At 33.4% G+C, this 14,005-nt stretch overlaps 2 long non-coding RNA genes across 2 annotated transcripts in view; one reads left to right on the forward strand and one right to left on the reverse strand.

Moving 5' to 3' along the window:
* The window catches only part of LOC119627282 (uncharacterized), a 556,990-nt gene that overhangs the window by 327,273 nt on the left and 215,712 nt on the right, over window positions 1-14,005 (reverse strand). The gene's annotated exons all lie outside the window — the stretch shown is intronic.
* Window positions 9,549-14,005, forward strand: part of LOC119627281 (uncharacterized) — a 56,508-nt gene continuing 52,051 nt past the window's right edge. The window contains exon 1 of the long non-coding RNA XR_005243429.2: window positions 9,549-9,603. This is a non-coding gene — a long non-coding RNA (uncharacterized lncRNA). The remainder of the gene's footprint in view (window positions 9,604-14,005) is intronic.

The following is a 14,005-nucleotide window of genomic DNA, read 5'->3' on the forward strand; positions in this document are numbered from 1 at the left end:
TACATTCAATGGCATCAAGCTATTTTAATGGTATGAATAACCCATGATTATGTATAACAACATTCAAAATATTGCGTTGACTATTTTAGGAAATAGCATTGTGCCTCAAAATCTGTTTGTTTGATTGCTTGGATTGGATTAAAGAAATTAGTAGTGAGTGCACTTAGGTTAACGACGACACAGTAGTCAGAGTTGGTAGTAACAACTTTTCTGCATTTGGTTTTGTTCTTTAATCAATTTAACTACATACACTTGACTGTTACTTCTGGATCAAAGAGCATCTTAGTAAATTTTTATTTAGGTGTGAATTCTGAACCAACAAGTCATTAAAAAAAGTTCGTTGTGTTTCAGTCCACATTTTTGTGCATAGAAAAGGCCACTATAACACTTTACAGTATAATCTCACATCTCACTCCTCCATTTAAAAAGGGACATGTCAGGGATCTTTGATATATTGAAAATATCCAGAGATCTGAAGCAGCTTGAACAAATTTAATTCTCAGTGCCTTACCTTCTATGTTTTAGTAAGCCTACTACCAAAACACACAATAATACATGGAGTTGTAGACTATGCTCATGTAATACTCTACATATACACACTTACATTCTTTCCCTCTTTGTCTCTCCCTCCCTCTCTTCCTCACTGACATACACACAGACACACATGCACAGAGAAGTAAAAATATGAGGAGGTTTTTGATTGGGGTCTAGTCTAGTGTAGTCTGAAATTCTGAAACACAGTTAATTCAAATCCCTCTTTGCAATTTTAACTCTATTTGAATGAGATCAATTAACTAATTGTTTCAGCCTATTCTTTGTTTTCTATCTGGAGAACTCCAATATTGAGGAATCAAAACATGAAGAATGAAAGAAAAGCTTTCAAAAGCTGGCATTTCTATTTAAAACACACCTTTCATTGCACACTATTCAATGACTTTGAGGTCCCTAGGTTTACGATTTATATTATTTTCTCTTTGGTTAAATGCTTTATAAATACATGTTCTCCTCTGTTGTACAAGTCAAACTGTCTCGTGCTTCCTTTATGCAAAACTGCTTCCACATTGGATGCACTTCCTTCCACACAAGAGACAACTGAAAATGGAAGATCATGCTAATACCTATGGGTGCTTCATTTAAAAGTTAAATGGATCTGCCTCTGAATTCCTGAATTTCTGTAACTCTTCCAGATGAAGTCATGACTGTCAAACTCTTGAAGTTCAGTTTTACATGTTCCTGATCTCATTCTGTATAAGAAAGGAATCATATAATGAACTCCTTCACAGAAGTACATAAAGTAAGGAAATAACTCTAGCTTTTGTCTGGTGGTATTCAGAATGCCTTGATAGTGGTCCTTCCTGGGCTCATGATGACAGCTCTTCCCAGGCTTTCCCTGTTTCTTGCCATGTTCCAGAGGTGAAAATGTCTCAATGTGATTCTTCCTAAATATTTGCCTCACTTCCTTTAAATAAAAGCTAAATACTATGTCAGAATTTTTCTTTTACCAATTGACTCCCTGATGGTAAGGATGGGTAGTGATGATAGCATGAAAAAGGTGAATTAAAGTATTTTAAATGTTCTGGCATATTCAACATTCCTATATATCAAAGATCGGTGACATTAATAATAAATCTGTCAAGGTTATTTGATTGAGGCATATGGAAAGAATCAGTGGCTGCGCTATAGAACTCAGCATTGCATTTGAGATTTTACCGTTGACCTGTGATTCATTGGTTCCTAACTTTCACTATGTATACATGGATTGTTTACTCCAGCTTTCACCTGATTCAGACTAGCAAATATCAGCAAGGAAGCTCAGACTTGTTGCAATGTATACTTATTTGATGACTTAAGGAAATAATACTTCATTTTATTTTCTCTCTTCATTCCAATATTTTTCATCAATGTCTAAGGTTTCACTGTTTTAAAATTCTACTCACTATCTTTTAATTCCCAAACTCCAGTTAACTTCACTTCAGCTTCTGCCATATCCTTAGTGATCGCAATTATTATTACAGATTTTTCAACTGTTGTTTAGAATCATCTGGGTCTATGTAAACAATAATGCCCCCCAGGCAGCACCCTCAGAGGTTTCTTAGTTCTGGAACAGGGCCCTAGAACCTCCATAATCATAAAAACCCCAAGCAATTCTGATTCAGGTTGTGCTCCTGCTTACACTTTGAGAAACACTGACCTTGATATTCTAACCCACAAAGTTACTTCACCAAGTAAATATTAAAATTCAATACTATCTTTGGACACAACCTCATAATTTGTTATCTCTTTCTCACTCCCATTCATAAATTCTAGACCTCATAGAATTATGCTTTCATGATAGGCAGTGTTTCTTAGATTATGCATCAGCTAAGCTAACTTACCTTCTGCATCCTATTATTTACATTTAAATATTCTCTTGCCAGCATCTGAATTCCCTTTCATGTCTTACTCTAGTTACATAGCCCCTCCCCGTGAAAAGAGAAAAATAAACAGAAAAATGGGGAAAATTTTAAATAACTCTAATAGTCCTATATCTGCATTACTGTGTGCAATTGGAGAAAATCATTGAACTAGTTGGTCACCAATAACAATTCTGAGTTTTAAACTAAAATGTCCTCAGTACCATTTATCAATCACTTAATTTTACCTCTATACCCTACTTCACCCATTTTAAAAAACAGTATTCCAAATACAAAGACCAATAATAGAAATCCCAGCTGTACTTTCAAAAAAATTGTGCTGCTTTCTTCCATAATTTCCCCTTAAATTATTGTCTCTTTCACAAACTTAGAAACATCAGCATACAGGTCTTGCTTATCTAGTCTCATTTGTTGAAATGATTAGTCCTTCTTCTCCTAATCTGGGCCATTGTTGTTCTCCTTGACAGCATAACTTAAGAACTTTCCTCATTGAACATATCCTTTCTCTTTTGTATATTCACTCTGTTGGACAGTTAGTGCCTTGTCCTTAGCCAATAATATGTATTTATTGTTCCCATTTTAAAAAAATATATTTTGAACTTTATTTTTCTCTAGCTATTGCAGTATTTTAAAACTTTTTAAAAATTGTAGAAAGAGTTCTCTTTTGCTAACTCATGTTGATTATGACCCAGATGCTATTCAACCGTTATTATCTACTTTCTATTCCCATGTCTTCTCTTGTCTCCTTGACATAATGTTAGTTGGATAATTTTCTCTAACTGCTAAGTAGCTTCACCTTGTTCTCTTGAAATACATATTATCTTTCTTAGAATTTGCAATCATTTAGTCAAAAACCTAAGCTAAGTCTTTTGCTGCTATTTTCAACAAACTAATGCAATTCATTTCTTGCTATGCTTTCCATGATTTAGATTTTTATCTCATAGAACTCACAATGCACAGTAGCTAGATATATTGAATTTATCCTTTATTGCCTTTTTATTTTTACTTTATAATTTTTATTTCTTTACATATTTGCATTTTGCTCTGGTACAGAGTCACAACATATTGCTTTAAATTTTAGGATATTATTTTATTTTGTCCCAAATACTTTTATAAATAAGCAATAATTTGATTAAAAGTTTTAAATAATTATTAAGTTTCATCATAATAAGTTTATCAATTTGCTGTGTTTTGTTTCTCTTTCTCTAATTTTCTATCTTTCTGATAATATTTAGCATCCTAAATAATTATAAATAAGTATTTACATGGCTCAAAATGTACTTGATGTTAGGAGTGGAGAATCACTTTCATTTCTTTTGAATTAAACAACTTTATTTTTAAGATGGCTTCAGGTTTACAGAAAATTGAGTAAATAGTAAAGAGAGTTCCCAAAATATTCCCCTTCTTTCCTGTTCATAGTCTCCCCTATTATTAACATCTTGTATTAGTGTGTCACATATATTTTAGTTGATAAACTTATATTGATACATTATTATGAACTAAATTTTACAGTTTGTGTTAGGGTTCATGGTTTGTGTTATGTAATTCTGAGTTTTGACAAATGCATAATATCATGTTTCCACAGTTACAATATCATAGAGAATAGTTTCACTTCCTAAAGAATATCCAGTGCTCCATGTATTCATCCCTCCTCCTTCTCCCAAAGCCCTGGTAACCATTGAACATTTTCACTGTCTCTACATCTTTGAGATGTGCTTTTGACAGATGTCATATGGTTAGATCATATAGCATGCCCTTTTTTTAGACTGGATTCTTTCCCTAAGCAATATGCATTTAATAGTCCTCCACATCTATTTGTGATTCAATAGCTCATTTCTTTTTACGAATGAGCACTATTCCATTGTATGGATGTGCCACAGTTTGCTTATTCATTTACCCTTTGAAGAACATTTAGTTGCTTCATATTTTTAGAGATTATGAATAAAGCTGCTATAAATATTTGCATGGAGATTTTTTTGTGTAGACATGACTTTTTAACTCATATGGGTGGATAAGTACAGGCATAATTGCTAGATAATATATAAAGATTATGTTTAGCTTTGTAAGAAACTGATAGACTGTCTTTCAAAGCTGCTGTATCAGTTTATCCATCAAGTAGTCTTTAAATTTTTGATATGATAAACAATGATATAACATACACCATTTTAATGACAAATTTGCTCACAAGCTTAAATACGTTCTTATGACATTGACATGTTTTCAGACATGAACTACTAGTTAAAGATTACACACATCTTAAGGCTATATATATGCATTTAAGAATCATCATATAATAAGCTTACACCAGTTTTTATTTGTGCTCATTTTATAGCTTAGAAAAAAATAGCTTTTGATTGAGGAATTTTGGAGGATTTCATGATAATAGCTTTGAAAGAATGAAATTAGAATAAAAGTAATCAATCAGCTTCTATAGCATGAGAATGAATATTGCCCAAAAGCTCAAACATGTACTGATGGGATAAATGAAATGGGTTATGATGGAACATTTCTTATTCAAGATGACTGCCAATTCATAAGGTAAAGTAGAATGCCTAATATCAACAATAAAAAAATCTGGAAGCTGAGGTAAACAGAACATTTCTCAGAGATATGATGTACTTCTATTTTGTCACGATCATGAAATAAGAATGGCCTTGAAGTCATGGTTATAAGATAAATATGAACACATTGGTATGTTCTGAACTGTGCCTAACAGACAAGCTATGTTTTGCCATAATGTTCTGTGCTTTAGAGACACTTGTAGAATAGTATGGCATTAAAAGGTTGATTTGCTATGAGATTGATTGTTTCCATGGAAAGCACACATTCACACACCTACACCAAGATGAAGTTAAGTTCATTTCCTGGTGCCGTGGAGAGCAGCTCTTATTAAAACAGCAAATCTAAGGGTTGAGAACTGGCACTGATAATGTCCAGGTCTCAGATAAACCTTCTCATGTGGCATAAGGCCTCTTAGTGCATTCCATAAAATGATCAGACTTTCAAGGGAGCATTTCTGAGGTTCAGTAACATCAAACAGGACTTTCTTATGTTACAGATGAACAGATAAAAAAGAATATCTAACTTTCTGCATAAAATTTAAAGTCCAAAACCAAGACTAAAATAGTGGCCATTATGTATTGAAATAAAATAAATGAGATAATGTAAAAAGTAGTGTTAAAAACTAACTGCTCTAATTTCAGCTATTCTTCTAGGAGAGTGATAAAGAAGGAGGAACATAGGCAATAATTATAAAGTCTTCACAAAGTAACCTTTGTTTTTTTGTGATATTTCACATATGTCACACACTTGAAAATGCCTCTGGGAATTAATTCTGATTCTTCAACATTTCACCTGAATATATAAAATTAGAAAAAGCCAGAGTTGACAGTCTCTCGTTGTCTATTGAATATCTAAACAGAAAGAGATAAGATACATGTTTTTAAAGCATATGTAATATTGAAAATATATACTCTAAGTGAAGTCTAGGTGAAGTACCTGCTAGATATTCTGGACAGGACATAGATGAATTGAATTCTATTAAAATGTAGGTTAAAAAATGTGGAAGGTTCTGCATATGAGGACACAGTGAGAAGGCATCTGTGTACAAGGCAGAAAGCAAGCCCTCACCAGAAATCACCCATGCTAGCACCTTGATCTTGAACTTCCAGCCCCCAGAGCTGTGAGAAAATAAATTCCTCTTGCTTAAGATATCCGATCTACGGTGATTTGTTATGGCAGCCTGAGTTGAGTAAGACTATATGCTATACATAATTGCAATACACGAGAAAGTTGAGGTGTGTATGTATGTTTGTGTGAGCACATGTACAAATATGTTAAGATAGAGATAGCAGGCAATAAGAGAGAGAGAGACAGAGACAGAGAGAGAGACAGAGAGAGAGAGAGAGAGAGAGAGAAAGCAGCAAGCAAGCCACGAAAATAATGTTTTCCCAGTATTTCCTGAGGTAGTGCCTCTGATACCTGTATGTTTTAAAGTGAAATAAAAATAGAATTTTAGTCAACAACCACAAATCTATTGTTCTGGTCTGCTCTGTGGAAGAGTTTGGTGCTTGGCCTAGTAAATTCACTACATTGTGTCAAGAAGGAAGCATAAAATGAAGATTCCCTGTCCTGTATAGTAAAAGAATCTTGTGTTATATCATTTATCACACTGTAATATGTGCAAAATGCTATTTAGAAGCCTATCTTTTTTTCAACTTTTATTTTAGATTCAGGAGATACATGTGCATTTTCATAATCTGTGTATATTGTATGATGCTAAGGTTTGGAATATGAATAATCCCATAACCAAGGTACTGAGCATATACCCAATAGTTTTTCAACTGTTTCTCCCCTCACTTCCCCCTAGTAGTCTCCAGTTTTGATTGTTGCCATATTTATATCCATAAGTACTCAATGTTTAGCTTTCACTTAGAGTGGGAAGATGTGATATTTGGTTTTCTGTTCCTACATTAATTTGCTTAGGATCATGGCCTCCAGCTGCATCCATGCTACTGCAAAGGACATTATTTCATCTTTTATAACTGTATAGTATTCCATGGTATATATGTACCACATTTTCTTTATCCAGTCCACCACTGATGAACATCAGGATGGTCCCCTGTTTTGCTATTTTGAATAGTGCTGCGATGAACATGTGAGTGCATACATCTTTTTGGTAGAATGATTTGGGGTTTTTTTTTATGTATATCCAGTAATGGGATTGCTGGGTCTAATGGTAGTTCTGCTTTAAGTTCTTTCAGAAATCTCCAAAGTGCTTTCCAGAGTGAAGAAGCCAGTCTTTTAGATAATTTTGATTTTTCCCTACTTTAGTATCCTGATTGATATCTGTATTTGGTTTTAGATAGGTAATCTGATTTAAAACCAACAAACAAGAGTATGCCTTTTCCACAATGCATGTTCTATCGCATGTTCTATCATGCCAGAATGATGTCTTTTAAAATACCACTTTTCAAAAGGCCATAGTTTTGAAGGATCATGGAAGAAATGTTCTGCACTGTCGACCTCTAACATGTATCTATTTTAGACCTCAACCACTTACTACTTTTATGCTCAGCTTACATTATTACAAGGTGCCAAAACTAAAAACAAAATTCCTTCATATAAATTAGTGACTAAATGCCATAGTTCCAAGTTTAGCATGTACTAAGGTGACCAATTGTTGAAGTATTGTAGAATAAATGATGAAGAATTATACCTTTGGAGGCAAATATATCCACATTTGAATGCTGTCTCTGTACCATCTGCTCATGTGATCTTCACAAGTTTAATGAAAAATGTACATAGGTACTTAGCCCAATGACTGGCACTTAGTCACAGACCACTTAATCTTAGCAGATGTAGATGTCTTCTAGCTTTAGAGTTTGGAAGGATCTTTATTGTTTCTATTTGTTGCAATGAACTTTTTTCCCTCAACATGTGCAGAAATTTATTTCCAAAATGAAGGGAGATAAGGAGGGAAGGTGAAGGTAGTGGTACTAACCAAAGTCATCAAACCCAAGATGCAACAAGAACAAGTCACTTTGGTTCCTGGAGACAAACCTGAAGAGGGAATAGGCAGAAAGGAAAACACAATTGTAAAAATATATAGTCAATGAGATTTTTTTCTATCTCAATGATTTAGTTATAAATATAGATTTCTTCCCTCTATGCATGTAACCAATACAAAATTCACTACCATGAAATTTTAAAAATGAAGTATTTCACATTTGTTAAAAAAAGTAAAAATCACATACTTTTCTTCCCTTCAGGTTCTGAACTATTCCATGGAATAATAGCTAGTGCTAACTTCTATACGCAGTTAAGCTATATTAAACTCCTTTGACAATATAAGGAGCTACATAATTTCTATCACACTTGCCTTGAATTTAGGCATGAGAAAAATTTACTGAAGCAACTAAAAAGGAGCAAGTCAAGAAAAAGGAAAGCTATAAAGGAGACAAAAAGAAGACTAACAAATGAAACAATTACCCTGAAAAACTCGTATGTTTTATTCAAGTAGTGCAAATACCCCACAAATGGCAATAAATGCAATCTATTACAACAAAGTCAGCAAAATAAAGTGCACATCTCAAGCATGATAAATGGCCCTAATAGGCTATCTGCTGAAAGATGTAAGGCTTGTGATTAAGTCCACCCAAAGGTCCAAATTCCTTCTGGACCTTAAAGAAAAGGTTCTGCAATGCACTTTTATTTTTATTATTTTAGTCTTTAAATTGTTACATTGCCCTTTTAATATACAAACGTATGTATATGATATTTCCCATGTCTGCATTTAAGAAATATTTACTGTGAACCTACTATTCCAGGTACTGTTATAGGCCTTAAATTCACACACACACACACACACACACACACACACACACACACAAATCATCAAATTTTCAGAAACATTCTGGGCGGCACCCACTGGATTGATTATCAAGGCTTCCTACATGCTTTTTGAAGGGACCTTATTTTCCATAAAATAAAGAGAAATGTATAGCTCAAAACATATCTTTATAATAATAAACTTCAAGATTTTCCAGGATATTTGCAAATTTGAATATTATGTGTGATCAGACAGTAATTGATATGTTACATTGTCAGTTTCTATCTTATGTTTACCATTATTTTATGGTACAAACACAATTTAAACTTGAAATAATTCCTTTGTTAAAAAATAAAAACTTAAAACAAAATTTAATTATGTAAAAGCAAAAACTGCAGTGATTCCGATAGCAATATTCTATTATAAATATTAGAAATCACATTCTTCTATTGGTTAGGGTGTCCCGAGTATTTTTTTCCTCCACATTTAGTGTCAAATAATCTTATTGGTCTGGTATAGGGCATACATGTGTATTTATATCTGTGTGTATTTGGACACATACATAAATATGTGTATATGTTAATCATTATTCACATACACACACACGCACATATATATGCATTTAAGATGAGGACATTGAGGCTTGAGGTGATAGGTGTCATGGTAATAGTTGAATGGTATGCCCTTTGTTAAATAATCATCTTTCAGCTCCAATCCCTTTACTTTCCACTCTGTTTGGCAACGAGTGTTTGGAACTTTGCAAATCACACTTCAACATCACCAGCTGCTCAGATTCTTCTGAGACCAGAAGGGAAACTGGGAAGCTGGAGGAGAAGGGGAGAGGGCACTGCTTTCCCTGTGTGTTTCCTGTTGCTGTTAGCAGCATCTCAGTTTCTGTGTGTGTGTCTGTGTGTGTGTGTGTATGTGTGTGTGTGTTTTGTGGCAGTTTATTTCCATCGCATTCATTGCAGTGTATTTTCTAAAAGTCTCCTGCAGCTTTTTGTAGCTGGGGTCTGGAGAGGGTTAGATGGAAGAGCTAGGAATAAAAATGTATGGAGTACTAAGTCAGAGTGGAGAGAAGGGTCCTCAAGGTCCCTCTGCCTCCTCTTCTACCCCCATAAGGAAGTGTTTGCAGAGGTGACTGAGGAAGACCTCAGATAAGGGGGCCTCCAAATGAAGGCACCTGGGATAAGAATGCAGATATTTGTCGGGGCACAGCTGACCATATGGGTCTGAGTTTTTTGGTGCAATGCATTGGCTATATGCTAAATTTGATGTCGGGTATGTAGCTTTGCCCCATGAGACCTGCCAGACCAAGCCTTTTTGATTGACTATCGTCAGGCCCGAAAGATCACCCACGGGATTTCAGCTGTACTACTAGTTCCCTTATGCCATTTTTGAATCTATTTATAGACCAAACCTCTCCCCAAATCCTGCAACCAGTGTGCATATTTTTCTTCACTGTAGATTAGTTTTGTCTTTCCTAGAACTTGATGTGAATATAATACTAATGTCGATAGATATGGATAAATTGTAATTACAGGATAGGAGAGTAGAAATAAAATAAGCAAAGTTCATAAGAAAGCAAAAAAAGAAGGCATCTAGAGCTCAGATGGAAGGATTAGAATAGTTATTTTATTAACAGCAAAATTGGAAGAGAAGACGAATGAAGTTGAAAATAATTTCTAAAAAGAAACTTAATATCACCTGAGATTATCATTTGTATAATCCCTTTGATGTTCAATATATTATATTTTATTAATGATTTTCTGATTATAATCCATCCTGTTATACTCTATTTAGTAACTAGGTACTATTATTTTATCATTCATCTTTAAATGATAATGGTTGATGCAGAAATGCTTATCTGAAACACATGATAGAGAAAAACATTAAATCTTCAACGAATTAAGAGCATGTAAAAATTATGAGGAAAGAAAAATACCCTAGGAAAAAACTAATCACATGAGAAAGGCTGGAAGCATTTAAAAATAATTAGTTAATACATATAATTTAGACGCCTGAGTAGTTAATAATGGTAGAGATGTTGAAAATGTCACCCACATTCATATGGGTGAAAATCACCATGTTTACTAGCAACCTATGGATGTGCAAATTGAATGAGTGAATGTATACAAATGAGTATTTTTTATATATGTGTGTGTGTGTGTGTGTGTGTTTCGCTTTTGGTAAAGCAACTTCACATTTAGGAATTTATCATACAGGAGTTGCAAAGAGTCTGCTCAGGTTTTCACCTGCAAGAATGTTGATTCACATGCATATTTAAATTAGTAACACAACTAAAAAACTCTCCTGAGTTCAACAATGGAAACATAGTTAATAGTATAATAATACAGATAACTAAGTGATTGTGATGAATAGATCTTTGCAGCCTATTGTTAAGTAAAAGAACTCTAAAAATTATGTATAATATAAACCTATTTGTATACACATAAATATAGAAAGATTTTGAAATGTTATAGCCAAATATAGCCAATACAATTGTCGTCTCTTAATTGGTGAGATTACATGTGAGTTTTAGATTTTTCTTCTTGTTTTATTTTGGATAAGGTTATTTAAATTTTCCTCAGTAAGCATATATTACCTTTGCAATAAAGATAATTTGCATTTCTAATAGATTACAATTTGTTTCTACCCATGTTTCAGTTGTTATTTTGTATTGTAACTATCACTCAGAACCCTTTGAGACTCCAGTTCTAGCAGAATAATTTTGCAACCGCTTTTCACAGTGTTAAAGTCTCTCTGGATATTCTGCTTTATTGCTCTAATAGTTTAATGTCAACTCTTTTTCATAAGAGAGATCTATCTTGGGTATTTCAATCATCTTGCAAAAAAGGAAAAGCATATTTTTTTCATGAAGGATTGAAAATAAATAAATGCTTGGCTTAATATGAGATCATAAACTTGTTATCTCTTTTTTTTTCTTTTGTGTGTGGGAAAATGTCAGAAAATTGCAATAGTAGGACTAAAGTAATAAATTAAATTATAACTAGTAGAATAATATAAAATGTTAACTATATTACTTAAAGCGGAATAACATAGTGAGAGCTACTATATAAGAAAAACTTGGATTTAATTTCTTACGTTTTCATGTGATAATCATGTGATCTTAAAGCAATTACTTAACATATGAGTACACCACAATAACCTCTTAAATATACAAATTTTCATGCCTTTTCTTGTAGGATGAGAATCAGGCTTAAATGAGCGATGTGTAAGGACTGATATATTGTGAGGATGCAATTACTATTATCTATACTTAATATTTTTATTGTTCAACCAGCAAATACATATCAGATAGTAATATGTTCTATGAAGAAAATAAACAGGACAACCTAATAGACAGTGAATGAAAATTAGCTTTGGAAGAGATTTGAAGAGGCTGACTTAGATTACTTGAGTTTATTAGAATTTAAATATGCTCATACCTACCATCAAGTGTGATCCCACCAAGTGTCAAATATTTCCACATTGAGACAAGCAGTATTAATAACAAAAGACAATATATTACAAAGGTTTTCTATGTGGCAAACTGTTTGTAAGATTATTTGCTTTAATCCTATATTAGCACTAAAATTGAAGTATAATATTGACACCACAGACATCTGGACAAAACCAAATGGAAAAGTCGATTTCATGGAAACAAAGAGTAGAAAGGTGGCCACCAGAGGCTGAAAGGGAGGCAGAGAGATGAGAAAAGGGGGAATGTTGATCAAAGGTGTTAAATTACATTGAGCCTAAAGCTGCTTCCGTTTTTAAATTTGACCTATAGTTTCTCTGTACATAGCGAACTGTAACCTAATTGAATATATAAACAGATTGTAACTTACTCTTGTGCTTATTACCACATTTCAGCCAATCAAAGGCAGCCAGCTGTTCAAACCATATTTAAATAAAGCAAATGCTATGCTGTAACCATTCCAGCTGTTTCTCTACCTCACTTCTATTTACTGTACATCTCTTTCCTCTTTCTATCGCTAAATCCTCTTGGACCACAAGGCAGTACAGAGTGGCTTTGAGCCTCCCCTGGTTCTGGTCTGCTCGATTCACAAATCAGACTTTCAGTTTCTGTTAAGCTGGAGGACAAAGTTTTAGTGATCCTTTGCACTGTATCATGACCAAATTTAACAATAAAGTATTGTATATTTCAAAATTGCAAAAGAATATATTTTTAATGCCTTCATCACACAAAAAAATGACAGATTGATGAGGTGAGGAATATGTTAATTAGCTTTATTAACTCTTTGGACAATGAATACATAGGTCAAAATTGTATACTCCATAAATATACACAACCGTTTTTTGTCAATTGAAAATAAGTTCATAAATATATTTCAGTTCCTACTGCTTCATTTTCATCACATTTGACATGAAATAACAAAGTGGCAAAATTTATTTTGTGGCAATGGACTATAAGTAAGCTCTCTACCTATACCCAATTAAGCCATGGTTAAGTAAAGAGAAAGTCCACAAACAGTTGGCCTGAAGTTTAAGACATATGAAAGAAATCTAACAATGTTTAAACCAGCACTGACGGAATATGAGAACACAGATTTTTTAAATTTAAATTCCATTTAATTTTTTAATTTAAATTTTAATTTAATTAAAAATTTTTTATTACAAAAAAATTATGTATACATAAATATCTTCCCGATCTATATTTTCTAAAATTTAAGGTTTATTTTCCACTAGATGATGACAGAATTCTTGTCTCAAATTTAAGATGTGGGTCAGGTTGATGGGCATGGTTCTTGGTCTAATTTTTTAATTTCTCAGAAAGTTTTTCAGTGCAAGACTACTGCACTAAACTGTGACTTCTAACTTTAAAACTTGGTTCTATAATACACTATACTAATGTAAAAATAAAAGGTAAAGATTCCACCATAAATGGCACACAGGAGAACTCTTGCTGTAGTTACTTCTGCTTAGAATAGTATATTTATGGTGAAACCCTCCCATAGAAAAATGTGACATATGAAACTTACTGATTCTTCCAGTCCCTTTCTTTCTTCACTTTTCTTCTCTGGAAGTTGCTATGTTTGAGTAGTTTATAAAGTTTAAGGGTTGAGGGTATAGCGGGTGATTGGACTTCACCTCTAAAAGAAATATCCAGTGCAGTGCAGGATAGCTGTCCCATTATCTCAATGCAGTTTCTACACTGAGGGACCTATAGTGCAGGAGGGGCTTTATTTCCTCTATGGAATCTATTTTATGTATCAAGGTGTAACTTTGGCTTGAG

The sequence above is a fragment of the Chlorocebus sabaeus genome, chromosome 14 (assembly GCF_047675955.1).
Source record: "Chlorocebus sabaeus isolate Y175 chromosome 14, mChlSab1.0.hap1, whole genome shotgun sequence".
In the NCBI taxonomy this organism is placed as follows: domain Eukaryota; kingdom Metazoa; phylum Chordata; class Mammalia; order Primates; family Cercopithecidae; genus Chlorocebus; species Chlorocebus sabaeus.